The sequence below is a fragment of the Lichenostomus cassidix genome, chromosome W (assembly GCF_008360975.1).
Source record: "Lichenostomus cassidix isolate B80296 chromosome W, HeHo_3.0, whole genome shotgun sequence".
Lineage (NCBI taxonomy): Eukaryota > Metazoa > Chordata > Aves > Passeriformes > Meliphagidae > Lichenostomus > Lichenostomus cassidix.
In genome coordinates this window covers 6130517-6158493 of record NC_139510.1, presented here as the reverse complement: position 1 = coordinate 6158493, position 27977 = coordinate 6130517, and the positions used below count along the sequence as shown (strand labels likewise).

The following is a 27977-nucleotide window of genomic DNA, read 5'->3' as shown; positions in this document are numbered from 1 at the left end:
GGATGCAGCTACTGCGAAATGCTTGGCTGGGCACAATGCTTTCAGTTCCCAGGAGGGGAATGAAACCCCTTATCCAGGCACGGCCAAGGCGCTACAGCTGCTCAGCTGGGTACAAGGCTTTAAGAGGGGAATCAAACCCCTTACCAGGTCCCCCGGACCTGGGGGGCCTCTAACCCCCAGTAAGCTTACCAACAGACAGTACAGGGACTAAAACCCTGCCAGGGGCTCAAACCTCATTATCACAGTTACCAGTGTTACCAGAAACTTAGTGTGGGGTTAGAACCCCCTTGCCAATAACCCCAAGATTTAAATGATCCCTTTTATTTACTCCAGGGATCTTGCCTCGAGCCCCTTGGTGGTCTGCAGTAGAGGGTCTCCCCGAGAATTCCTTGGTGCTAGCTGGAGATCTGTTGACCATGAATCCGCAGAAGCTCAGAGGTCGAGGTCCCATCTGGGTTGCCAATTACTGTCACCAAATTACTGAAAACCGGGTAAAATAATACTGCGTAACACCAATTTTAGTGTTAAAGAGGGCATCGTTTATTCAGGTGCTTGGAGTGGCATGGAGGATAACTCCTCCTAACATGTCCCCCAATTTCTACAAGTGTGTTGCTCATATACAGTCACTAGATGCATATTATAATTTGTTCATTACCATAAAAACCCTCCCCATGTTCCCCAAGTTCCCAAACTCAGTCCTTGTTTTGGCTGTAGCCCGATGTCTCCTCTTTATCTTCCAATGTCCTTGCTTGGAGAACAATTTCTGTATGTGTTGCTTCTCTGCTAAAGGTCTGCAGACACAGTGTCTTCTCTGCTAAAAGTTCTGAGTCACAGTGTCTTTCTACTAAAAGCTCACAGTTACAGTAGAAATTGAATTAACCTTTTTGGTATCAGTATTCTTCTGGAGAAGTTGTTCAAATGTGGGATGTGCAGGTTCACAGTGCACTGGGTGAAGAACTGGCAGAAGCTCAAAGGGTTGTAGTGAATGTGGCTACATCTGGCTAGTGACCAGTCACCAGCAGTGTTCTTTTGGGCTTAATTCTAGGGCCAATTCTGGTCAATATATTTATCAGTGATCTGCATGCAAGAGTTGAATGCACCATGAGCAAGTTTGCTGATGATACCAAACTCTGAGGTGCTGTTTACCCTCTAGAGGGACAAGTTGGCCTTGCAGAGGAATCTAGATAGATTGGAGCATTGGGCAATCACCAATGGGGTGAAATTTAACAAGTTGAAATGCCGGATTCTGTACCTGGGACAGAGTAACGCTAGGCACAAGTATAAATTGGGAGAGGAGCGGGCAGAGAGCAGCCCTGCAGAAAGGGATCTGGGGGTGCTGGTTGATAGGAGGCTCAGTATGAGTCAGCAGTGAGCCCTGCCAGCCAAGAGGGCAAACTGCATCCTGGGGTGCATTAAACACAGTATAACCAGTCAGTCAAAAGAGGGGATTTGTTACGAATGGAGACAGAGGGTAGATAGATTTTACCAGCTGTCTAGGCCTATGACAACTAGTGATCAACCTATTCAGAGCGACCAGCACCCCAAAAACCCAGTCTCACTTACAAGTTCTTGTAAACATGGCCGATTCAGGTCTAATATAAAATAGATTACTGTTGATTAGACACAAGAGAGAACAGAGCAAAGAACCAGACAACTTATTACTACACAATACATGAAAAGGTACTCATAGCTAAACAAACATATATATATATTGCCCAAAAAATAGGGAGACTAAAAACAATAGAGCGCTTAAAAGGTACCTATTATTGTTATTATGGCTAGCAAAGAAGAATACAATTTAGGAAACCAATGATCTTACCAAAATCCAATATTGGTGCTGGGATACATTAGAATCCTCCCTCAATCTTGCAAGTAGTTACCACAGAGCTGCATCCAGACTCTGGGGAGAGGCTTTCCTCATGCTCCAGTATCCATATAGAAAAGCTTCTACCTTTTCTGAAATTTCATGAGCGTTTTATAGGATAAGAGTGTGCAGTTTGTGGTCACCAAAAATTATTATTGTTTATTTTCTACATTCTCTCTTCATTCCACAATATGAGTTACAGGGTAGTGGTTTAGACTTTCGGGTGCCAACAGATAACCCTGGCTAGGCTGTTAACCTAACTGAGCCATCTATCTTCTGTGACCGAGCAGGAAGAGAGAGAAGGGGGGGAGGAACGTCCTGCCACAGGGTTATCCCACTCTATTCAGCATTGGTGCATCTTCACCTTGAGTTCTGTGTGCAGTTCTGGGCCCCACGATTTAAAGCAGGATGTGAAGGTACCTGAATGCATCCAGAGGAAGGCAACAGAGCTGGTGAAAGGGCTGGAAGAAATGTCCTATGAGGAGAGCTGAGGACTTTAAGGTTGTGTAGTTTGGAGAAAAGGAGGCTGAGGGGTGACCTCATTGTTCTCTACAGCTTCCTGAGGAGAAAAAGTGGAGAAGGAGGTGCTGATCTCTCCCTGGAATCCATTGACAGGATGTGTTGGAATGGTTCAAAGCTGCACCAGGGGAGGTTTAGACTGGACATTAGGAAGCATTTCTTTACCAAGAGTGTGGTCAAACACTGAAGCAGGTTTCCTAGAGAGGTGGTCGATGCCCCAAGCCCGTCACTGTTTAGGAGACATTTGGACAATGCCCTTAATAACATGCTTTGACTTTTGGCAAGCCCTGAAGTGGTCAGGCAGTTGGACTAGATGATTGTTATAGGTCACTTCCAACTAAAATATTCTATTTTAAATGTATGGTTTGCTGGTGGTCAAAATCAAGTAGTGGAATAAAGAAGGCATGAAGGGTTTGCAGAGCAGAGATACATACTCTTTAAATATAGATAAACTATCTACAATCTGAAAAACGTAAAAATAAGTAGTTAGTCTTACTGGTCAGAATGCCTCATCTACTAATATTTGTATTTTATGAGTTGTGGCCTTTTGGTAGGGGGTGTATATGTATAACTTTTCTTGTTATGCTCAATTATCAGCCTATATGACTTAATCAGCGGTTGTTCAGAGTGCAAAAACTACATTTGGCATAGGTGCTAAAAAAAACAGTCTGTGGTGTAAAAAATTTCATTTGTTTTCATCATATATAGAAATGAATGATTTAGCAGTTTGTGACTACTAAAAAAAATACATGGCAGCAGAGAAAAAAATGTATACTTAATTTTACTTTAACCTGTTATTCACTAGAAACTCAGGTGTTGCCTCTGGTTTTACTGACATATTTAGAGAAATTATCTGAGAGAGAAATGGATGTTATTTATAAATTATCTTCTTAAACTTATGTATTATCACTTTTTATTGTGCATGCTTGGTATCTTTTGTGGTGCACATCTATCTCTATGAAACAGTATTTTTTTGTGAACTCAAAATCTTTATCTAGAAGCCACAGAAGAAGTTTCATTGGACAGTCCAGTGAGGGATCCAGTACTTTCACCAGAACTTACTCCTGGAATCACTCCTGTAACACCTACTACATTAGTAGCTCCCATAATGGAATTGAAAAGTGTAACAGCCCCTGTGATTTTTGATGGATGCAGAGAAGAGGTACTGAGAAAAATTTTAAGTTATATTTTGATGACTATGGAAATGTCTTTGTGTGTGGTATGTGTTTGCTATTTGCAGGTTTTGTTTTTTTTAATGCATTTCCTAACTACAGGAACATTCTTTGTTAAAGGGAAGTATGCAAGAGAAAAATTATTCTGTTTATTTTGTGTTTAACATGTATTTGACTCATCAGATCATGAGTGTTCGCTGCTTAGGTGATGAGAGATCCGTGGTATGAGGAGTAACATGCTCCATTCCTACAGGATAGGTATTGTAAAAGTGTGTGAAGGGAACAAGTGTTGAGCTATGTGTTAAAGATGTGTATTAATTCATACTAGCATGTTACAGGTTTTAACTCAGATTTCTGAAACTGCTGTTAATAAGGAAATTGAGGAAACTTGTTAGCATTATTCTGCATACTAACAAACAGATAAGGCTGTTCATAGTTTTGCCACTTAATTTGCTATTTACATTTGTTATTCCATTCAAAGTCCGTGCATTGGCAAATACCATTCATTCTAGAATATGCTCCTAGAAAATGTCACTGATGAGCGAGGTTTGGCAAATAAGACTGGCTTGGGACTTGATGGCTGCTTTCCCAGATGCTCTAAGTTGACATTTCATTCAAATTTTTTTCCTCTTCAACCTTGACACAGTTTGTTCTGTCATGGTCTTTCTTAACTGCTTCTGTTCTATTAAATTTATGTATATTGCACAAAAGATTAGGAAATTCTGTTATCACACAGCTCAGGCAAGTATCTGAAAATTCCATAGATGTTCTTTTCCTCATCCCAAGCTCTTCAACCTCAGATACCATTAATAATGAGGAATATATCTGTCTTTTGATTAGAAGCTTATTGAAACATTAAAAGCTTGAGCATTTTTGAACCTCTGTGCCTGCTGGGATTGGAGGAGATAAAATGAGCATTTCCCCAAGATAAATGTTTACTAAAACTCTTGAGGCAAACAAGTCTGAAGAAGTTGCCACACTAAAAAAATTTCAGGAAGGCTCAAAATTAAAAACCAAGATGTGAAATTATGTTCACTTAAAATTGGATGGTAGATCTAGAAGAGCTTTTTAGTCATTGAGACATGCTGACTCTTCCTTCACATATATCCTTGTCTTTGTACCAATAAGTAGCATGAATACACATTGACTTATTAAATATGACATACATTTTTTTCTAGATTGAAGAGGAAGCAAATGGAGATTTGTTTGATCTAGAAATCAATGTATCAGACCCAGAGAAAATTGGTAAGTTACTTGAACCTATTAAATCATGTTAGGCTGTCTTACCTCTTAGAGACTATTCTGAAATGTTAGTATAATTCCTTATTCAGTTATCTTTTGATGTTTTTAGCATGCAAATAAAAAGCTATTTAATGTGTATTTTGAAAAAAAAGTGTGTGGAGTTATTAAAATAACTTGCCTTAAGTATTTTAATTTTATTACAGGGGATGGCATGAATGCTTATATGGCATACAGAGTAACAACAAAGGTAACTAATGCAACAAATATATTTGCAAATAACTTTATATCACAGATGAATAAATGTATCAGTAAGTCATAACTAAAATTACTCTTTTTTAGACATCCCTTTCCATGTTTCACAAAAATGAATTCTCTGTTAAAAGACGATTCAGCGATTTCCTTGGCTTGCACAGCAAATTAGCAATGAAGTACATGCATATTGGTTACATTGTGCCTCCCGCTCCAGAAAAAAGTATTGTAGGTAAGTCTACTTTCTGCAAGATTGAATGCATGCATGTAATTTCAGTACTATAATATAAATGAAATATTTTAATACCAATTGTGCTTGTAAAATAAATATACATGTAACTTGGTAAAATGGTCAGACTTACTGTTATGCAAGCTCACTCTGGGTGTGATTTAAGGTCCTAGTGTAGAGACTTTCTTTGGCTATGGATAAGTTGGGAATACTCACAGACTGTTGGACCTTTCTCCAAAGACCACAAAGCTCCTACTTTAAACTTGAACTGCCATCCCTTCACTTCTTGGGTGGTATTTAGTCCCATCTAAAAGTATATAGTTCACATGTTTATAATTTTGGAGAGAAAAAGGAAAAATATAGTTGGCTAGGATGATTTAAAATGAGGCATCTTAAAGCAGAGAGCTGACAAAACAGTTGAAAAGTAGATGACATGCATTTACACCACTCACATATTTATTGTATTTTACTTTTTAAGTCTAATGTCTTGATATGAAATGTCCTGCTGTCGTGATTTAACCCTGGTAGGCAGCTAAGCACCACACAGCTGCTCACTCGCTCCCCCTGACAAGAGAATCAGAAGGGTAAGAGAGAAAAAACTTGTGGGTTGAGATGATAAAGATAATTTAATAAAAAAAGGAAGGGAAAAACTAACACATAAATAAAAATAAAACCTAGATAAACAAGTGATGCCAAAATCCAAATTGCTGGCTACCATCTGACCAATGCCCAGCCAGTCCCTGAGTAACAGCAGCCCTGGAAACACACACCCCACCCCACCAGTTTTTATTGCTAAGTGATGTCACATGATACAGAATATCCCTTTGGTCAGCTGGGGTCAGCTGTCCCAGCTGTGTCCCCTCCCAACTTCTTGTGCACCCCCAGCCTATTTTTTGGCAGGGCAGTGTGAAACAGAGGAGGCCTTGACACTGTGTAAGCCCTGCTCAGCAATAACTAAAACATCCCTGTGTTATCAACACTATTTTCATCACAAATTCAAAACATTGGACTATATGAACTGCTATGAAGAAAATTGACTCTATCCTAGTGTCGGAGTTTGGGGAAGGCCTTGGAATTTTTCTCCATCACTGTTACTAAGCAACAAATAGTTAAGTGTTTAGAGCCATCAAGTCTTTTGTAAAAGACAAAAGGTGTGCTTGGGCAGGGCAGGGTAAGAAAAGAGCCGGCCATTAGAACGCTCTCTCGTGGTTCGGACACTGAGAGGAGAGGCTGCTCTTTGCTTTTCGGCTGCCACCAGAAGAAATCCAACTGTGCCCTGTTTTTTCTTCTCCTGGCTGGGTGAGCTTTGATTCAACTTTTTTTCCCACTGGGAAGTGCATGTTTCCCCGGGCTGCGTTTTCTCGCAGCTGCTGCCGGGAGAGCCCGGCTGCCTCTGCCGCCTGCCCCCGCCCTCTGCCGCACGAAACTGCGGTGTCTGCTGTGACTGCAGAAATCCTTGCTACCTCGCTAGCTAGCCGGGGAGAGAGAGCCAGCGCCTGCCCCTGCTGCCCTGCTTTTTGCCGCTCTGAGCTGCCCTGCCTGCTTTTCAGCCTGTCCATCATTACCAGCTGTGTGAGGCTGACCTGACCCTGTGCCACAGCGCCACCTGCAGCTGCTCGGCAGTCATCGCACCTGCCCTGCCCAGCCTGGAGCTCAACAGCGCCCCTGCGGCTTGCGACCGTGATTACACCACACAGGAAAAGGCTTGGCAGCTCACAAGTCATCTGCTATTGGTTTCTAGTTCTATTTGTGGTTGCTATTATTGTTATTGCTTGTTTATAGATACTAGTAAAGAACTGATATTCCTTTTCCCATACCTTTGCCTGAAAGCCCTCGATTTTCAAAATTAAATAATTCGGAAGGAGGAGAAAATCACATTCTCTGTCCTAAGGGAGGGTTCAACCTCTCTTGGCAGACACTTGTCTTTCAAACCAAGTCACCTAGCCAGACCCAGTACAATCTCCACCCCTTATTTTGTACTGTTTACATCATGCTCAGGTCCCACACTATCCCATTCATTATTAACTACCACCACCCTTCCCACCCTTTGATATACACAGAGATATCATTCCCTTAGTCTATGGGCCATCCCTGTAAAATGTTCATTAAATGACAATAAAAATGTCTGTTGAGTTCATTTACTCTATGACTTTGGGGTCTGGCTGTTATGGTGGTCACTCAGGACAGGCAGGATGGTATGTTGTGTTGGAATGTAGTGTAACAAAACCAGCTCAGGTTGCATTACTGCTGTACTTGCCTGCTTTCTTGTGAGATTCATGCTTCGTTGGTTTGTGTGATTCTTGCTGTAATATCTTTGATATATGGCAGCCCCAGAAGTGGTGACATACAGCACTGTAAAACACTGGCATCATACAGCAAGCCCACAACAGAGGACTCTTGCAAGAGGCCAGGCAGGGTAGATAGTAGTTTAATCTCCATACTCAATGGAGTTCTACCAAAAGCCCACCTTGAAGTACCTTCTCCTGAGATAGTCGATGCCGAGTCTATTTATGTTATGTGATAACATAAATATGTTATCACAGAGGTGTAACTAACATCTCTAATTGGTTCAGGCTTGGCCAGCAGCATGTCCATCATCTTCAGAGCTATCAGAGATTGGCTCTGCTGGACATGGTGAAAACTTCCAGAATCTTCACACAGGACACACAGGAACTATCTTTTGTGCTCCCCCCATCCACTAGCAAAAACTGGGCTAAGCAAAACCAACACATTCTCCTTTGACTCTGATGTGCAAGGCCACTGAACCCACACAGTCCAGTAAACCCAGCTGTCGCTTTCCTTCAACTGGCTGGAGGCAGGGCCCATTTATTTCTGGTTGGAGTATTTACTACTTGATATTTGTAACTGCAAACCAGAAGTCCCTTCATCAGGGTTAGAAGTAAGATCAGCCTTTCTACTCTGCCCAATAGAAACTGAAGCAGTGATTTTCCTCTATGGACATCTTTTGGCTGTTGTGGGCAAAACAGACTTGACTTGAAGTCTTTGACTGAAGTTTTAAGAATTAATTACTGATTTGGGTATTGGGGTGTCATGGTTTAGGAATGGTATTCCCCAATTTAGTGCTCCTGCTGAAACCATGCCAGCACTTGCTTCCTTTCCCCCTCCAGCTGGAAGCAAAAAAGGCAAAGATCATGGGTTGAGAAAAGATCAATTTATTGGAAACAACAATGAGATAAGAAAATTAACAGTAACAGCAACAATACTAATAACAAAAGTGTACAGAGAGAGGGTGATTTACATGCAAAATGCTCACCAAGCCCAGGACAATGAAAAACAATGGCAGACAAACCCACCACACTTTCCCCTGACTGGAAAGGAATGCCCTTTCTTCTCAGAGGCGAGAGAGAATCGCTTTTCCCCAGTATATATATATATATATATATATATACACAAACATAAATATATATAAATACACAAGCACAAGTATTATTTCCATAGTAAATGGCCATCCCTCCAAGACGTCTGCTGAGTTCCTTTAGGCCATGACTGCGGGTTCTATGTGTCCTAAATGTCTTTCAGGCCAGGAGAGCTGGTGTGCTGTCAGCTGGTTGCAAGCTGCATCAGGAGCTCACAATGATGTATCTGGAGCAGTCCATTTTCATGGTCCATGGTAGTTATGACAAACAGTGGCAGTGTCATTTAGCAGCCAATATTATACAATTAAACATTACAGACTGTTCTTACCCTCTGCGTTACCCACCAGGCACACCCAGGTCCATGAGGAAAACAACCCCACTAATGGGTTTGTCTTTGCTTGAGGCGGGACTAATCCAAACTGTCTTCCCTAAATCATTTCTCATATGCACCAAGGGGACTTTATCCCCTTCTACTATGCATGGAGGTTTTGATTGGACAGGTCTAGCTCGATTAGTAGAGCCTCTAGTGTTAACCAACCAGGTGGCCTTCGCTAGATGTAGATTCCAATGTTCCAAGGTCATACCACCCATTGTTTTCAATGTGGTTTTTAACAGTCCATTGTACCATTCAATTTTCCCAGAGTCTGGTGCAAGATGAAGGGGGAAGATGATGCAACTGGGCTCTCCAGAAGCAAGCCCAAGGGTGGTAAGCCAGAGTCAGGGGTTAAAGTAGCAGCCCAGCTGAAGCACATGTATACTAATGCACGCAGCATGGGTAACAAACAAGAAGAGCTGGAAGCTGTGGTGCAGCAGAAAAGCTATGATGTAGTCGCCATCATGGAAATGTGGTGGGATGACTCGCATAACTGGAGTGCTGCAATGGATGGCTACAAGCTCTTCAGAAGAGACAGGAGAGGGAGAAGAGGTGGAGGGGGGCCCTTTATATTAGGGAGGCTTTTGATGCTGTGGAAATTGAAACTAATGATTATGTAGTTGAATGCCTATGGGTAAGGATTAAGGGGAAGGCCAACAAGGCTGACATCCTGGTAGGAGTCTGTTATCGACCACCCAATCAAGAAGAAGAGGTAGATAATTTATTCTACAAGCAGCTGGAGGATGTTTCAGGATCACCAACCCTTGTTCTTGTAGGTGACTTTAACCTACCAGACATTTGCTGGGAACTTAACACAGGAGAGAAGAGGCAGTCTAGGAGGTTCTTAGAGTGTGTGGAGGACAACTTCTTGTCACAGCTGGTGAGTGAGCCAACCAGGGGAGGGACTACATTAGATCTGTTGTTTGCTAATAGAGATGGGCTGGTGGGAGAGGTGGTTATTGGAGGTCGTCTAGGGCAAAGTGATCATGAAATAATAGAGTTTTCAATATTTGGTGAAATCAGGAGGGGCATCGATAAAACTTCCACACTAGACTTCCGGAGGGCAGACTTTGGTCTATTCAGGAGACTTATTCGGAGAGTTCCTCGGGAAGCAGCCCTTAAAAACAAAGGAGTTCAGGAAGGGTAGGTGTGTTTCAAAACAGAGTTCTTGAGGGCACAGGAACAGATTGTTCCTGTGTGCTGAAAGATGAGTCAACGAGGTAAATGTCCAGCCTGGATGGTCAAGGAGCTTTTGAAGGAACTAAGGAATAAAAAGAGTATGTATCATCTTTAAAGGAGGGTCAGGTATCTCAGGAAATATTTATGGAGGTCATTAGGATATATAGGGAAAAAATTAGAGAGGCCAAAGCTCAGTTAGAACTTAATTTGGCAACTTTTGTGAAGGATAATAAAAAGTGTTTTTACAAATATATTAATGGCAAAAGGAAGGGTAAGAACCATCTCAGTTTTCTACTGGATGCGGAAGGGAATTTACTGACTGCAGATGGGGAGAAGGCGGAGATGTTTAACGCCTTCTTTGCCTTGGTCTTTATCAGAAAGACGGTTTGTCCTCAGGATGACTACCCTCCTGTGCTGGTAGATGGTGTCAGGGAGCAGGATGGTCTCCCTGTTATCCAGGAGGAAGCAGTCAGAGAACCGCTGAACCACTTGGATGTTCATAAATCTATGGGACCAGATAGGATCCATCCCCAGGTGATGAGGGAGCTGGCAGATGAGCTTGTGAAGCCTCTCTCCATCGTTTACCAACAGTCCTGGCTCACCGGTGAGGTCCCAGATGACTGGAAGCTGGCCAATGTGATGCCCATTTACAAGAAAGGTATGAAGGAGGATTTGGGAAATTATAGGCCAGTCAATCTAACCTCGGTACCCAGTAAGGTCATAGAACAGTTTATTTTGAGTGCCATCACACAACACTTACAGGATGGCCGGGGGATTAGACCCAGCCAGCATGGGTTTAGGAGGGGTAGGTCGTGTTTGACCAACCTGATCTCCTTTTATGACCAGGTGACCCACCTAGTGGATGCAGGAAAGGCTGTGGATGTTGTCTATTTGGACTTCAGCAAGGCCTTTGACACCATTTCCCACAGTAAACTGGAAAAGCTGGCAGCTCACGGCTTAGACAGGTGCACTCTTCACTGGGTTAAGAACTGGCTGGATGGCCAGGCCCAGAGAGTGGTGGTGAACGGTGCTGCATCCAGTTGGTGGCCAGTCACTAGTGGTGTCCCTCGGGTATCTGTGCTGGGGCTGGTTTTGTTTAATATTTTTATTGACTACATGGATGAGGGTATTGAATCTACTATTAGTAAATTTGCAGATGACACCAAGCTGGGGGCGTGTTGATCTGTTGGATGGTAGGAGGGCTCTTAAAGAGACTAGGAACGATTAGATAGATGGGCAGAGTCCAATAAGATGAAGTTCAACAAGTCCAAGGGCCGAGTCCTGCATTTTGGCCACAATAACCCTCTGCAACACTGTAGGCTGGGGACAGTGTGGCTGGACAGTGCCCAGGCAGAAAGGGACCTGGGGGTACTGGTTGACAGCCGACTGAACATGAGCCACCAGTGTGCCCAGGTGGCCAAGCAGGCCAACGGCATCCTGGCCTGTATTAGAAATAGTGTGGCCAGCAGGACCAGGGAAGTCATTCTTCCCCTGTACTTGGAACTGGTGAGGCCTCACCTCGAGTACTGTGACTAGTTCTGGGCTCCTCAGTTCAGGAAGGACATTGAGACACTCGAACGTGTCCAAAGAAGGGCAACGAGGCTGGTGAAGGGCTCGGAACACAAGCCCTATGAGGAACGACTGAGGGAACTGGGGTTGTTAAGCCTGGAGAAAAAAGACTCGGAGGAGACCTTATCACTCTCTACAACTACCTGAAGGGTGGTTGTAGTCAGATGGGAGTTGGTCTCTTTTTCCAGGCAGCAACTGACAGAGCAAGAGGACACAGTCTCAAGCTGCACCAAGGGAAATTTAAGTTGGTTGTTAGGAAAAAGTTTTTTACTGAAAGAGTGATAAAGTTCTGGAATCATCTGCCCGGGGAGGTGGTGGAGTCACTATCCCTGGATGTGTTTAAAAAAAGACTGGATGTGGCACTCAGTGCCATGGTTTAGTTGAGGTGGTGTTAGGGCATGGGTTGGACTCGGTGGTCTTGAAGGTCTCTTCCAACCCGGTGATTCTGTGATTCTGTGATAGGGAATATTATATACCCACTCAATACCATGCTCTCTGGCCCAGGTGTCTATGAGGCTACTTTTGAATGGAGTCCCATTGTCCAACTCAATTCTTTCTGGGGTGCCATGTCGCCATAGGACTTGCTTTTCAAGGCCCAGGATGGTGTTCTGGGCAGTGGTGTGAGGCACAGGGTACATCTCCAGCCATCCAGTGGTTGTCTCCACCACTGTAAGCACATAGCTCTTGCCTTGATGGGTTTCTTGTGAGTGTGATGTAATCAATCTGCCAGACCTTCCCATATTTATATGTATTTTGACCATCATCCACCATACCAGAGGGGCTTTACCTGCTTAGGCCTGCTTGATTGCAGCACACTTTTCACAGTTATGGATAACCTGGGAGATGGTGTCCATGGTTAAGTCCCCCCCTTGATCACGAGCCTATCTGTATGTTGCATCTCTTCCCTGATGACCTGAGGCATCATGGGCCCAGTGAGCTACAAATAATTCACCCTTATGTTGCCAGTCCAGACCTATCTGAGACACTTGAATCCTGGCAGCTCGATCCACCTGTCTCTTGGTCCGATGTTCTTCAGTAGCCCGACTCTTAGGTACGTGTGTGTCTACATGACATACTTTTACAGCCAACTTCTCTATCCAGGCAGCGGTGTCTTGCCACAATTCAGCAGCCCAGATGGGGGTTCACCTCTGCACTGCCAATTGGTCTTTTTCCATTGATCTAGCCACCCCCCAGAGCATTTGTTACCATCCACGAGTCAGTGTAGAGGTAGAGCACTGGCCATTTCTCTCATTCAGCAATATCTAAAGCCAGCTGGATGGCTTTCAGCTCTGCAACCTGACTTGATCCATCTTGTCCCTTACTAGCTTCTGCAACTCGCCATGTAGGACTTCATACGGCAGCTTTCCATTTTCGATGTATCCCTACAATACGGCAGGAACTGTCAGTAAAGAGGGTGTATCGCTTTTCATTTCCAGATAGCTGATTATATGGTGGGGCCTCCTCAGCGTGTGTCCTCTTTTCCTCCTCTGATGATGATGATAGTCCGGAATTTTTGCTTTTGGGCCAGTTCATTATGACTTCCAAGATCCCTGGGCTATTGGGCTTTCCTATTTGAGCTCGCTGTGTGACCAGCGAGACCCACTTACTCCACATATCATCAGTGGCATTATAGGTGGAAGGGACTTTCCCGTTGAACATCCAGCCCAGCACTGGCAGTCAGGGTGCCAGGAGGAGCTGTTGCTTTGGTGCCAATCACTTCTGAAGCAGCTCAAACCCCTTCATAAGCTGCCAATATCTCTTTTTCGGTTGAGGTGTGTCCTGGTTGCAGGGGGAGTGGGGTGGAGCTTAGCACAGTGAGGGCATATCTAAGTTGTTATTCTATACCACTTACATTATCGCTGGGGGTCATGGTTTCGGGATGAAAATGAGCCCACCCTATGGAAGTGGGTGCCATTTTTTTCTCACTCTCTCCAGTGGAGGAACTGTTGGGATCAGCCCTGGTGGATGCGGGTCCCTCTGCCGTCCCACTCGTCCCCTTTTCCAGTTTTCTGTGGAGTGTGGCTACAGGACATGGTGCTGAAGGGGAAATGGCAAAACACAAATCAACGTGTGTTGAACAGCAGCACAAGTGGGAAGGTTGCCAGCAGGGAGTGGACCAAGGGTGTGGTCCCTAGTCCAGCTGAGGGGAGCCCAGCTGACAGGAGTGGAACCAAGCCCCATCCAAATGAGCTGAGCTGAGGGGAGCATGGCAGAGCAGTGGGAAAGTGGCAACAACCCGCAGGACTGACATCCAACACAGTGGAGTGGTGGAGGCAGCATAGGCACCTGTGGGAATTGAGCCCAGAGGAATGGCAGTGCAACCTGACTCAGATGATCTACCTTTGGGGGGGGGTGTTTCATTATTGTTTTTTCGTTGTTTCGGGCTGGGGACAGAAAATGTTAGTCATGGGAGCGCCCTCGCCATCTTGCCTTTCTTCCTGATGGCCAAGTGGCTGGCATGCAGTAATGGTCTCCATCTTATCTTTGTCATGTAGATGTGGCCTATGGTAAGCATCCACCATCTTTTTTCTTTTCCCAGTGGTAAAAACCTTTTTTGTGGGTAAAACACCTTCTTTTTTTGTATACTTTTGTTATTAATATTGCTGTTGTTACTGTGAGTTTCTTATTCCATTGCTTTTTGCTTTCAGTAAATTGTTATCTCAATCCGTAGTCTCTGCTTTTGTCCCTCCCTTACCAGAAGGGGCAGGGGAAGGGGAGTGGCTTATTTGGAGTTCAATTTCCTGCTGGTGTTAAACCACCACAGGGTGTAACAGGCCTCAAATCCTTTGTATTCTCGACTCCAGAACCCCAGGGATCATCCTTGAATCTCCCCAAGTACTTTTAGGCCAGAGGCTCCAGGAAGGACCATTCTCCCCGGCTGCAGTGTAGAGCACATTTTCACATCTTGTCCTGTCCTGACTGGCCCAAGGGCTACTGCATGAACAATCTCCTGCTTAATTTGTTCAAAAGCTTGTTTTTGTTCATGGCCTCCACTTAAAATCATTCTTCTTCCTTGTCACATGATAGGGTGTACGATCTGCTTGTAATCTGTAATAGACATCCTCCAAAAACCCACAGCATGTAGGAAAGCCTGTGTTTCCTTCTTGCTGGTTGGTGGGGACATAGCTGCTATTTTGTTGACCACATCCATTGGAATCTGACGGTGTGCATCTTGCCATTTTACTCCTAAAACCTGAATTTCCTGGGCAGGTCCCTTGACCTTACTTGGCTTTATTACAAAACTGGCCTTCAGGAGGATTTGGATTATCTTCTCTTTCTCAAAAACTTCCTCTTCTGTGCTGCCCCATGTGATGATGTCATCAATGAACTGCAAGTGTTCTGGAGCCTCACCCTTTTCCAGTGAAGTCTGGAACAGTCCATGGCAAATAGTGGGGCTGTGTTTCCACCCCTGGGGTAGTCAGTTCCAGGTGTACTGGATGCCCCTCCAGGTGAAAGCAAACTTTGGCCTGCACTCTGTTGCAAAAGGAGAGGAGAAAAATGCATTAGCAGTATCGATGGTGGCACATTGTGCGGCGGTGTCAACTAAAGCCTTATACTCTTGTGGGTTTTATGTGCCAGGCCATCAGATCCCCACAGTTCAATAGGTCCAATTGTCACTTTCCTCCACCTGGCTGGAGGCAGGACCCCTCTAGTTCTGGTCATAGTACTCGTTGCTCACTTCTTGTAAATATGAACTGGAGGTCCCTTCAAGAGGATTGGAAGTAACATCAGCCCTCCTGTTCTGTCTGAGGACTTGCCCACTGGAAAGTGGAGTGGCATTAATCCTTGAAGAATTTCCTGCAGTAGTTCTTCCTCTCAACTCATGTACCCTTGCTACTAGGGCAGAGGTGGGTTTTCCATCCTACTTCCTCATGTCATCTCCATGGTCATGCAGGTGAAACCACAGGTTACCTTGTGGTGTGTACCCTCTCTCTCGAAAAGGGGGGCGCTTGCTCCCAATAGCAGAGACTTGGTATATACTGGAGGGGCATGGGACATTTCCTCTCTAGTTTGCTCCAGTCTTTCAAGTCTGTCTGCAGGCTTGGATAGTCTTTCCACAGCCGAGGTGCAGCTCAGTAAGGAGGAAAACAGATGATCTTCATATTGCCAGAGTTGGGTAGTCACCTGATGCACTCTTTTTTCTCTTTCTTTCATTGACATCAATGCCAGTGAGTTGGCATACGACGATGGCGTGCTCCATATAAACTTCTGCCACGTGGATTGTGTACTCTGGACCTCATCTGGATTGACAGGGGACTGCTCATTATTTGATTTCCTGTAGATTACCTCCAACAAGAACACGTTTTCCTTAACATCCAAAGGGATTTCAAAATTCTCAAAAGCTGTTATAACAGGCCTGAAGGAAGAAAAGGGAGTGAAAGGCTGGGGAAAATCATCCTCCCCTGTTCCCCCCACAGGCTGGGTATGATTATTAATGAATTCCCAGAGGTAGCACCCCAGGCCAGTGTTGCGGTTTAGAGGATGTTGCAGCAGACTTTACCCTAGAGCTTCTCTACCCAGCCCAGTTCAGCGCCTCAGTGCTCCAAACCCTCTGTCCCAGGGCTGGACACTGCGCTCTCACCGGCCGGGGAGCCATAAGGCTAACTCTGGTTCGTCTGCTTCCACAACCGGCGGTGATAAAGGAGGCGAGGAGGGTCTATGCATTGTGTCCATAGAAGATGTTTATTCGCATGGTGCAGCAGAGGCCAACGACCTCCCCGAGGCAGAGATGCCTCGAGGGCGAAGGCCTCACATGCACAGCCACATGTGGAGCATAAACACACGTGGAGCATAGACAGCAAGATGGCGGAGGGTAAGGGGTTTTATAGGGAAACAGAGAGGGGCAGGGACAGCACACAGGCCCAGTGACCTCTGGGTACAGGGGAGGTACAGGGGCGGAGTTAGGAGTACAGGAACCAATAGGGGAAACCCGAGGGCGTGGCCAGGGCCATGTGGAGTAGGGAAGGCAGGACAATAGGTGACAAGTACAGTCGTTAAGAAAGGGGTGTGGGGAACTTGCAGCTATTATCACAATAGGCCAGGGCAGGAGAGCAACAGTGAATACACATCCCAAAATACCCTCATTGCTCTTGATGTTATCATGTGATAAATTGATATCCCACAGTACAGCAACAAAGCAATCCTGATCCTTCTCCCCGCTCTGGAGCAGATCCCCACGAGGAGCACATACAGGAATATATATAGGGCTAGGTACCACACACACATGAACAGATCAAGCAACATTGTGACCCGTGGCTCCGTACTTAATTACGGCAAACACTTAGATCAAATTTGTTTCCAACCCGCTCTGGGCAGATCTGTTGTTATCTCAACCCTTTGTGTGCCATGTTAGGCACCAATTAAGGCTGTCGGTGGTTTAGGAATGGTATTCCCCAATTTAGTGCTCCCACTGAGACTGCACCAGCACTTGCTTCCCCTTCCCCTCAAGTTGGAAGCACAAAAGGCAAAGATCACAGGTTGAGATAAGAACAATTTACTGGAAACAGCAATGAGATAAGAATACAAACAGTAACAGAAACAATACTAACAAAAGTGTACAAAGAGAAACTGATTTTCCTGGTTTCAGCCTCAGTAGCTGGTACAGTGCTGTTTTGGATTTGGGATGAGAATGGTGTTGATAACCCACTGATGTTTTGGTTTTTTGCTTAGTCATGTTTATCCTGAGTCAAGGACTTTTTTTTCTTGTTACATGCTCTGCAAGTGAGGAGGTACACAAAAAAACCCCCAAAAAACTGGGAGGGAGCATAGCTGAGGCAGGTGACCCAAACTGACTAAAGGGATACTCCACACCATAGAATGTCATGCCCAGTTGTTGAAGGTTGGAAGGGTGGAATTTTCTCCATCCCTGTTACTAGGAAACCACAATGACCAGGTACTCAAGGACCATTAACTCTTTTGTTAATGCTTCATCTGGCTGTGCACTGCCTTCTGTTCCTGGCTGGGTGAGCTCTCACTTGGGAAAGGGCACGGGATTCCAGCCTTTTTCTCTGCCTGGAGAGCTCGCCTCCCTGGCTGCACTCGCAGCTGCTGCATAGGAGCCCGGCTGTTGCTGTCCCCACCCCCGCCTGTCGGAACGCACTGCGGCTTCTGCCACAACTGCTGAGTTTCTGCCACCTTTGCTGGTTAGCCCGGGTGAGCCAGCCCTGCTGCTCCAGCTCGCTGCTCTGAGCTTCCTGCTGTGGGCTGTCCTGCCGTCCAGCCCACCTGCCATTACCCACGTGAGACAGACCTGACCTCGCGCCACATCGCCACCTGCAGCTGCGCAGGAGTCATTGCACCTCCCCTGCCTGGCTGGGAGCTCAGTAGCGCCCCTGCTGGTTTTGACTGTGACTGCACCAAATGGGAAAGTGCTTGGCAGTCCAGGGATATCTGCCACTGGGTTTTCTGGTTTTGCTTGTTGTTGCTACTGTTGTGGTTGCTTGTTTACTTCGTTATAGATACTAGTAAAGAACTGTTATTCCTTTTCCCATATCTTTGCCTGAAAGCCCTTGATTCCAAAGTTATAATAATTTGGAGGGAAGGGGGGGTCACACTCTCTATTCTAAGGGAGGTTTCTACCTTTCTTAGCAGACACCTGTGTTTCAAACCAAGACAGATCTTGGCGCCCAACGTGTGGCCTGAGGGCATTGGGAGAAAAAGGTGCAAAGGGAATAACAGTTTCTGGGAGACCCACCCAGTGTGCTGAACATAGAAACCTCACTAAGTGGCACCATGTTGTCTAGCACACCTTGGTTTGGCTGGCACATACTTGTGGCCACATTTTTCCCATTCGCAGCTCCCTATCTAAACATGGGTCCTATAACTAAGGCTGTTGTGGCTGTTATCCAGTTAGCACAATGGGCCAATAATGTGAGGAATTCATGGATTTTTCACGTCCTTTGGACGGCGAGCACATGGTTACAGGCCTTTAACACCGTGAGTACATGTTTTTGGAGTGTTTGGTAATGCTACCTTTTGTGAGGAGGTACCACCAGGGGAAGTTTTTCTCAACCCTTCACCCATTTCTTTGGGCCTACCATTCCAGTGCTTGAAGGGTTCAGATACTCTAAATGCTAATGACACCATACAGTGGTTGGTGTTGCTGATAGGTCTATTCCACTTTGCATTCCGGGATAAGGTGAGACTGCCCTGGGTAACCACTCTAACAGCTGCCCCAGGGAATAGAGATGTTGCCACAGAGCCCGAGGCTGTTCCAGACCCTGAGGGTACCCCTGAGCCTGACCCTGCCCCACAGCCTGACCCTGTCCAACAGCCTGCCTCAGAAACGAACTCCCCGGATTGGGTGACAGTGCTGGTGGAGGAGGTACACAAGATACACCAGATGCTGAAGGAATACATTTCCCTAGCTGGTGGGAAACCCTCTCCTCGCCCCAAAGGGGAGGACTCTGATGGTGCAGCAGCAGAATCCACAGATGTTACAACCGTCCAGGTTCCAGCTGAACCCCAAAAGCAGCCACAGCCAGCAGCAGTTGCCCCTGTGGTACGGACAAAGTATAAAACCAAATCAGTACACCCAGTTAACAATGATGGGGAGCCAGGGCCCTCACAATCAGCAGTGGAGTCTGAGCCCATAATCATCACTGAGTCCCTGTTGTACGACAGTATCCATAATCTGTGAAATGACATTGTGCAACGGGGGCGTGAGGCTTTCTCAACCTGGTTACTTCGGGTTTGGGACCTTTTGGGCCCAGGTGTGCAGCTGGATAGTAATGAGGCAAGGAATTTGGGATCCTTGGCCCAGGACCCAGGTGTTGACAAGGTGTTCGTGAGGGAGCCAGGGCCTGTTTCTCTCTGGGAGAGGCTTTTAATGAGTGTAGGAGAGAGGTTTGTTCACAAAGACAGAATGCAGGAGCACTACTGTAGACTGCCCTGGAAGACCATTGAGGAAGGGATCCAATGGCTGAGAGAAGTGGCAGTACTGGAGGTGCTTTTTGGGAGGGATGGACAGCACGAAAATGATCCTGACAGGGTCAGGTGCACCGGGCAAAACTTGTGGAACCTTGCAAATCTAGGGCCATCCCAATATGCCACCTTCATTGCAACAATTAACACCGATGACAACCGAGAGACAGTGGGTTCCGTAGCTGACAGGCTCAGATATTACGCAAGTGTGATCAATGGCCTGATGCAGGCTCATGTTTCTGCTGTGGATAAGGAGTTGAAAGAGGAGATGAGGGAGTGGAAGGAGGAGGTGAGGGAGTGGAAGGAGGAGGTGAGGGAGGTGAGGAAAAACAGTGTGGCACTAGTGAGTCACAGGCCCCAACACCAGAGCCCAATGTCCCCCAGCTAGGGAGAGAGGGCACACCCAACAAGCTGAGTTGTGGTTCTTTCTGCATGACCATGGGGAAGACATGAGAAGGTGGGATGGGAAGCCCACTTCTGTCCTGGCAGCACAGGTTAAGGAGGAAAATGCTAGCCGAGGGGTTTCTGCTAAAGCGAAGGTAGCCTCAGCTTCCCGTGGTCGACCTGCTAGGTACAATAGAAGGGAAGATGACGTGTCAGATCCCCTTGAAGGGACCTCTAGAATGTATGCCCAGGAAGAGAATGATAACCAGGGCTAGAGGGGCCCTGCCTCTAGCCAGGTAGAGGCACAGGAAAACCGTGTCTTTTGGACTGTGTGGATCCGACGGCCTGGTACATCAGAGCCACAAAAATATGACGCATTAGTTGATACAGGTGCGCAGTGTACCCTAATGCCATTGGGACTTGTGGGGGCAGAACCTGTTTCTATTGCTGGGGTGACAGGGAGATCACAGCAGTTGACCCTGGTGGAAGCCGAGGTGGGCCTGACTGGGAAGGAGCGGCAGAAACATCTCATCATGACTGGTCCAGAGGCCCTGTGTATTCTGGGCATAGATTTACTCTGGAACGGCTATTTGAAAGACTCAAAAGGACTCAGGTGAGCGTTTGGAATAGCCGCTGTCAAGGCAGAGGGCATTAGGCAATTGAGCACTTTGCCTAGACTATCAGAGAACCCTTCTGCATTTGGACTACTGAAGGTGGAGGAACAACGAGTACCAATTGCCACCTCAACAGTGCACTGCCAGCAATACCGAACAAATTGAGATGCTGCGGTTCCCATCCACAAGATGATCCATGAGCTGGAGAGCCAAGGGGTGGTCAGCAAGGCCCACTCATCCTTTAACAGCCCCATCTGGCCTGTGTGCAAATCTGACAGAGAATGGAGATTGACTGTGGACTATTGTGCCTTGAATGAGGTGACTCCATCACTTGAGTGCTTCCATGCCAGACGTGCTGGAGCTCCAGTATGAGCTGGAGACAAAGGCAGCAAAGTGATATGCCACTATTGACATTGCAAATGCATTTTTCTCCATTCCTCTGGCAGCAGAATGCAGACCTCAGTTTGCTTTCACCTGGAGGGGTGTTCAATACACCTGGAACCCACTGCCCCAGGGGTGGAAGCACAGTCCCACCATCTGCCATGGACTGATCCAGGCTGCTCTGGAAAAGGGTGAGGCTCTGGAACACCTGCAGTTCATCAATGACATCATTGTGTGGGGAACATGGCAGAAGAAGTGTTTGAGAAAGGAGAGAAAATCATCCAGATTTTCCTGAAAGCTGGTTTCGCCATCAAAAAGAGCAAAGTCAAAGGTCCTGCCAAAGAGATCCAGTTCCTGGGGGTGAAGTGGCAAGATGGATGGCATCAGATTCCCACCGAGGTCATCAACAGGATCACAGTGATGTTTCCACCAACCAACAAGGAGACACAAGCTTTCCGAGGCGCCATAGGTTTCTGGAGGATGCACATCCCTGAGTACAGCCAGATTGTGAGCCCTCTCTACCTGGTGACCCGCAAGAAGAATGATTTCCACTGGGGCCCTGAACAGCAACAAGCCTTCACCCAGATCAAGCAGGAGATCACTCATGCAGTAGCCCTTGGCCCAGTCAGGACAGGACCAGAAGTGAAGAATGTGCTCTACTCTGCAGCCGGGGACAATGGCTTGTCCTGGAGCCTTTGGCAGAAGGTGCCTGGCGAGACTCGGGGTCGATCACTCGGATTCTAGAGCCAAAGTTACAGAGGGTCCAAAGCCAACTACACTCCCACCGAGAAGGAAATCCTGGCAGCCTATGAAGGTGTCCAAGCCGCCTCTTAGGTAATCGGAGCAGAAGCACAACTTCTCCTGGCACCCCGACTACTGGTGCTGGGGTGGATGTTCAAAGCAAAGGTTCCCCCTACCCACCACGCCACCGATGCCACATGGAGTAAATGGATTGCCCTCATTACACAGCATGCCCATATTGGAAACCCATATCACCCTGGGATCTTGAAAATAATTACAAATTGTCCCGAAGGTGAAAACTTTGGTCTCATTGACGAAGAGGAGCAGGAACAGGTGACACGTGCAGAGGAAGCTCCACCCTAAAACCAACTGCCACAAGATGAAACAAGCTATGCTCTTTTCACTGATGGTTCCTGTTGTATTGTGGGGGCAAATCAAAAATGGAAAGCAGCTGTATGGAGCCCCACACGGCAAGTCATGGAAGCTACAGAAGGAGAGGGTGGATCGAGCCAACTTGCCGAACTTAAATCCATTCAGCTAGCCCTGGACATTGCTGAAAGAGAGAAGTGGCCAAAGCTATACCTGTACACTGATTCATGGATGGTAGCCAATGCCCTGTGGAGTTGGTTGGAAAGGTGGAAAAAGGCTAACTGGCAGCGTAGAGGAAGACCAATCTGGGCTGCTGACAAATGGCGAGACATTGCCACTTGGATAGAGAAGCTACCTGTGAAGGTCCGTCGTGTGGATGCCTACGTCCCCAAGTGTTGAGCTAATGAGGAACACCGAAACAATGAACAGGTGGACAAGGCTGCTAAGATAGAGGTGTCACAAATAGATTTGGATTGGCAACACAAGGGAGAGCTGTTCTTAGCTCAATGGGCCCATGATGCCTCTGGCCATCAGGGCAGAGATGTCACCTATAAGTGGGCACAAGACCAAGGGGTGGATCTAACCATGGACTGTATCTCTCAGGTAATCCATAACTGTGAGATGTGTGCTGCCATCAAGCAAGCCAAGCGGGTGAAGCCCCTGTGGTATGGTGGAAGGTGGTCTAAATACAAGTATGGTGAGGCCTGGCAGATTGATTACATCACACTGCCTCAAACCCGCCATGGCAAGCACTATGTGCTCACAATGGTAGGAGCCACCACTGAGTAGCTGGAGACCTACCCTGTGCCTCATGCCACTGCCTGCAACACCATCCTGGGCCTTGAAAGGCAAGTCCTTTGGAGGCATGGTACCCCTGAGAGAATTGAGTCAGACAACGGGACTCATTTCAAAAATAACCTCATAGACACTGATGCCTTAAAAGCTGGTAAAAATAAGACACAGACACTGCAGTATAGGAAAAAAGGGTATTACTTTAGTTTTAATAGGATCCCAGGTGCCCCCTCGTCGAAGGTGGAACCACGCTGACAAAGCACACTAGGTACAATGCGTATACAATTTTATGGACCGCACGAATTAGCATATTTATCTAAAATTCCTTTAATAAGAAACTTAACAAATGAAGTAATTGTCCCCCTATTCTAATTATCCCCCCTAAATGAGGCTACAATCTAGTTTACAAAAACACATTCCAGAGAGGAGGCTCTGACCAAGGTTGGAGCCTCTAGTTCTGAGATAGTAGGGATGTTTTGCCTTCCCCAGAGAACCTCGAAGTAGGCTAAATATCAGAGTGCAAGGGTTATAAACTTGTAGTGCTAAGGTACAGGGAATGGGAAAGGGTATAAAATGTATAAAAAGGGTATAAAAAGGGTATAAAGAGAAAGGACAAAAACCATCAGGCATCAACACCTGGGCTAGGGAACATGGCACTGAGTGGGTGTACCACATTCCTTATCATGCACCTGCTGCTGGCAAGGTGGAGCAATGCAACAGCCTGCTAAAAACCACCTTGAAGGCTCTAGGCGGGGGGACTTTCAAAAAGTGGGAACAGCATTTAGCCAAGGCCACCTGGCTAGTTAACACCGAGGCTCCACCAACCGAGCTGGCCCCGCCCAATCTGAACCCCTGCAAACAGCAGATGGGGATAAGGTTCCAGCAGTACACATGAGAGGCATGCTGGGAAAAACTGTTTGGATTAATTCTGCCTCAAGCAAAGACAAACCCACCCATGGGATTGTCTTTGCTCAGGGACCAGGGTGCACCTGGAGGGTGATTCAAGAGAATGGAGAGACACAATGCATACCTCAGGGGGACCTTAGCTGGGGTTGAATTGCCCATAACACTGTGCCTGTATCCATCTCAATGTATATAATCAGGATAATGCATGTATGTATACAGTTTAAAAGTTTAAGTTCAATGTAACTTGTTAGAATGGCAAAAATTCAGGGTGGATAATGTTGAAGGTTGGGGGGGTGGAATTTTCTCCGTCCCTGTTACTAGGAAACCACAACGACCAGCTACTCAAAGACCATTAACTCTTTTGTAAGAGACAAAGGCTGTGGCATGGTGTGGTAAGGGGAGATAGAATCTGACAGTTGGGGTCTTCACTTGCTCGCTGGGTACCAGAGGGGGAAGAGGGAAGCTGCTGCCTTCCTTTGGCTGCGACTGCGGGTTGTCTGGCTGTGAACTGCCTTCTGTTCCTGGCTGGGTGAGCTCTCACTTGGGAAAGGGCACGGGATTCCAGCCCTTTTCTCTGCCTGGAGAGCTCGCCTCCCTGGCTGCGCTCGCAGCTGCTGCATAGGAGCCCGGCTGTTGCTGTCCCCACCCCCGCCTGTCGGAACGCACTGCGGCTTCTGCCACAACTGCTGAGTTTCTGCCACCTTTGCTGGTTAGCCCGGGTGAGCCAGCCCTGCTGCTCCAGCTCGCTGCTCTGAGCTTCCTGCTGTGGGCTGTCCTGCCGTCCAGCCCACCTGCCATTACCCACGTGAGACAGACCTGACCTCGCGCCACATCGCCACCTGCAGCTGCGCAGGAGTCATTGCACCTCCCCTGCCTGGCTGGGAGCTCAGTAGCGCCCCTGCTGGTTTTGACTGTGACTGCACCAAATGGGAAAGTGCTTGGCAGTCCAGGGATATCTGCCACTGGGTTTTCTGGTTTTGCTTGTTGTTGCTACTGTTGTGGTTGCTTGTTTACTTCGTTATAGATACTAGTAAAGAACTGTTATTCCTTTTCCCATATCTTTGCCTGAAAGCCCTTGATTCCAAAGTTATAATAATTTGGAGGGAAGGGGGGGTCACACTCTCTATTCTAAGGGAGGTTTCTACCTTTCTTAGCAGACACCTGTCATTTAAACCAAGACACCAGTATATAAACTGGGGGAAGTTACTCAGAAGGGCAGCCAATCTGCATTTGGGAAGGGGGGTCAGGCATCAGTCAGTGAGTGGTGAGCAATTTCATTGTGCATCACTTGCTTGTCCCTTATTATTATAATTTACCATTATTACTGTATTTTATTTTCTTTTCAATTATTAAACTGTTCTTATCTCAACATACAAGTTTTACTTTGATTCTCCTCCCCATTCCACCAGCGTTGGGGAAGAGAGTGGGGGTTGAGAGAGTGGCTGCGTGGTGCTTAACCTTCAGCTGGGCTTAAACCATGACAGTGATTTACATACAAAATACTCACCAAGCCCAGGACAATGAAACAAATGGTGGACAGAGCCTCTGCCCACCATGCTTTCCTCCAACCAGAAAGGAACGTCCTTTCTTCTTGGAAGTGAGAGGGAGTCCTGTTATGCATGGGAGACAGGAGTTTTATGAGTTTCTGCTATTTGCTCAGGCTTCTAGCAACAGGCAGTAACTCTTATTAGGGTGGCTAGCACCCCAAGATTCGGTCTCATTCACAAGGTTCTTTAATAATGACCGATTAGTCTAATATGATATAAATTACCATTTATTAGACACAGAAAATGACAGACATAAAAACTTAGGACAAACTACATACTTACATAGGAATAGCATAACTGCAAACTACAGATAGCTAAAACTGCAATTATGCTTATTCTTATTAACAGCTAGCAAGAATAATATAACTTAGGAACCACATGTATCTTACCAGCCGATTGGTGGTGGAGAATACTTTGGAATCCTTTCACTTAATTCCCAGGAAAGTAACCACAGAGTCTGTGTCCAGACTCTGGGGAGAAGTTCCCTGCACATCTTCAGAGTGTGTGTAGGAAACCTCTGCCTCTAGGGTATTTTAGTGAGATTTTATCATTGTAAAAGCATGCCTTTCGGTCAGTATTCATTTCTTTGTTTCTCTTTTCACATCCTCTCTCCATGCCAAAATATGAATTCAAGGTTAGAGGTCTCAGACCTTCGGGCGCCACAAGATAACCTCCTGCTGGGCTTTTTACCCCACCGGAGTTATCTGTGTTCCGCCACGAAGCAGAAGGAGAAAGGGGAGGGGGAGGATGTCCTGACACAAGTCCCTTTCCCACACACCTGGCAATGACATAAGATGGTATTGAATAACACAATTTCTTTGCCATGCCCCCTCCCACTGATCTGGGCTTGAACCAGGACATGGGGGGGGGGGGAAAAAAAGAAGACAAACACTTAAGGAAAACACTTTCCTTGTGACTTTCTCAAGCTCAACTTCAGGCCAGACAGTTGTTGTCCCCCCTTCGTAGTCTTTACTCCCCTTATTATGGGTGCATCTTATACTCAGTCCCTTTACAGTGAGTCCACAGATGGTGCAGGAGGTTGGGATTGAGATATAGGGGTTTCTTTCTGCCACTCCTTGTTCCTTACCCTTATCTTCCACTGCTCTTTCCTTCTACTCGTTTCTTCTGCTGTGGCATGGGTTCCTCCACAGGCTGCAGTCCCTTCAGGGACATACCTGCTCCAGTGTGGAGTTTCCCCTACTGCTCTGGCCTTGTTTCTTTTTTCCCTTGATATTTATTGCCTTTTTTAAAATGCGTTTTCATAAAGGCACCACTAACTTCTCTGGCTCAGCTTTGGCCTGTGGTGGGTCCATTGTTAAGCTGATTGGAACCAGCTGTGACCAGCATGGGATAGCATTTGACCTCTTTCCATAGCTATCACCCCTGCAGGGCCTGCCCCCCTGGCACCCAAAGCCTAGCCATTTATACCCAATATATTAATTTAAAAGGAACCCTAAAAAACAACCCAAACAAAAAAAATCCTCCACATTTATTTTTAGAAATAAAAAAATAGAATAAAAATATTAATTGAGTATTACAAGCAATATACTTATAAACTAAGATTTAATTTCTTTTTCTGCTTTATTAGAGTAACTTTTCTTCAGAGCACAAGTGGCCAGTGAAACTGACATTTATTTAGATTGTCTTCATAAATTCAAATTCAACTAGTTATCAAAAACCTTTGATTACAATAGATGTATTACAGGAAATTGCATATTTCATAGTTCTGTTTCCCACAAAAGTGTGCAGCATACAGTGTTTGTGTTCTTTGTATTCCTATGTGGTGTTTTCATTGTAATTTGTCTTAAGATTAGCTTAGCCTTATCTTCCAATCATATCAGTTTTGTTAATGATTTCCTTGCTAACATAAAATCAATATGATGCACTTTTCTTCAAAGGCATGACCAAGGTTAAAGTAGGCAAGGAAGATTCTTCATCTGCTGAATTCGTAGAAAAAAGAAGAGCAGCATTAGAAAGGTAATGTATGTGTCTAACTAAAACTTGTTTAGCATCAAAAGGAATTTTAATATACTGCATGGGCTCTGTAACTGGGATCTGAACCATCTGTACATAGGTGGATTCTGGAGTCTGAATATGCAGCTTCACAAGTTTTGTTTAGAAATGAAATACTTTCTGTTAATAATAGGAAATATATGGGGAAAATTGTAGTTACCTGTTTTCAAACTGGTCACTTGTTAAAATTGAGGTTGCAGAGATCCAGTAAAAAAAAAAAACTTTCTTCAACCTACTTAAACATTGTAATTTTAAGGCATTAAATCACTTCAGTGAAACTATTTTATATAAAAGTGACTGTTGGGCAGGGGAAAGGATGAAAGAAACCTTTAGTCAGTTGAAACTATAGAATAGTGGAATCATAGAATGGTTGGAAGGGACCTTAAAGATCATCAAGTTCCACCCTCCCTGCCATGGGCAGGGACACCTTCCACTAGACCAGGTAGCTCAAAGCCCCCTTGAACACCTCCAGGGATTGGGCATTGTCATGAGTAGAGTGGGAGCTTCAGACAAAGTTCATTAGAGAAACCTTTC

General features: G+C 45.9%; 1 long non-coding RNA gene across 1 annotated transcript; it reads left to right on the top strand.

The window, feature by feature from the left end:
* Positions 1-94: 94 nt before the first annotated feature.
* On the top strand, positions 95-27977 carry LOC146425393 (uncharacterized). The gene is made up of 6 exons (XR_014846532.1): positions 95-491; positions 3382-3545; positions 4734-4800; positions 5001-5044; positions 5137-5278; positions 27329-27977. It is a non-coding gene; the product is annotated as an uncharacterized LOC146425393 (long non-coding RNA).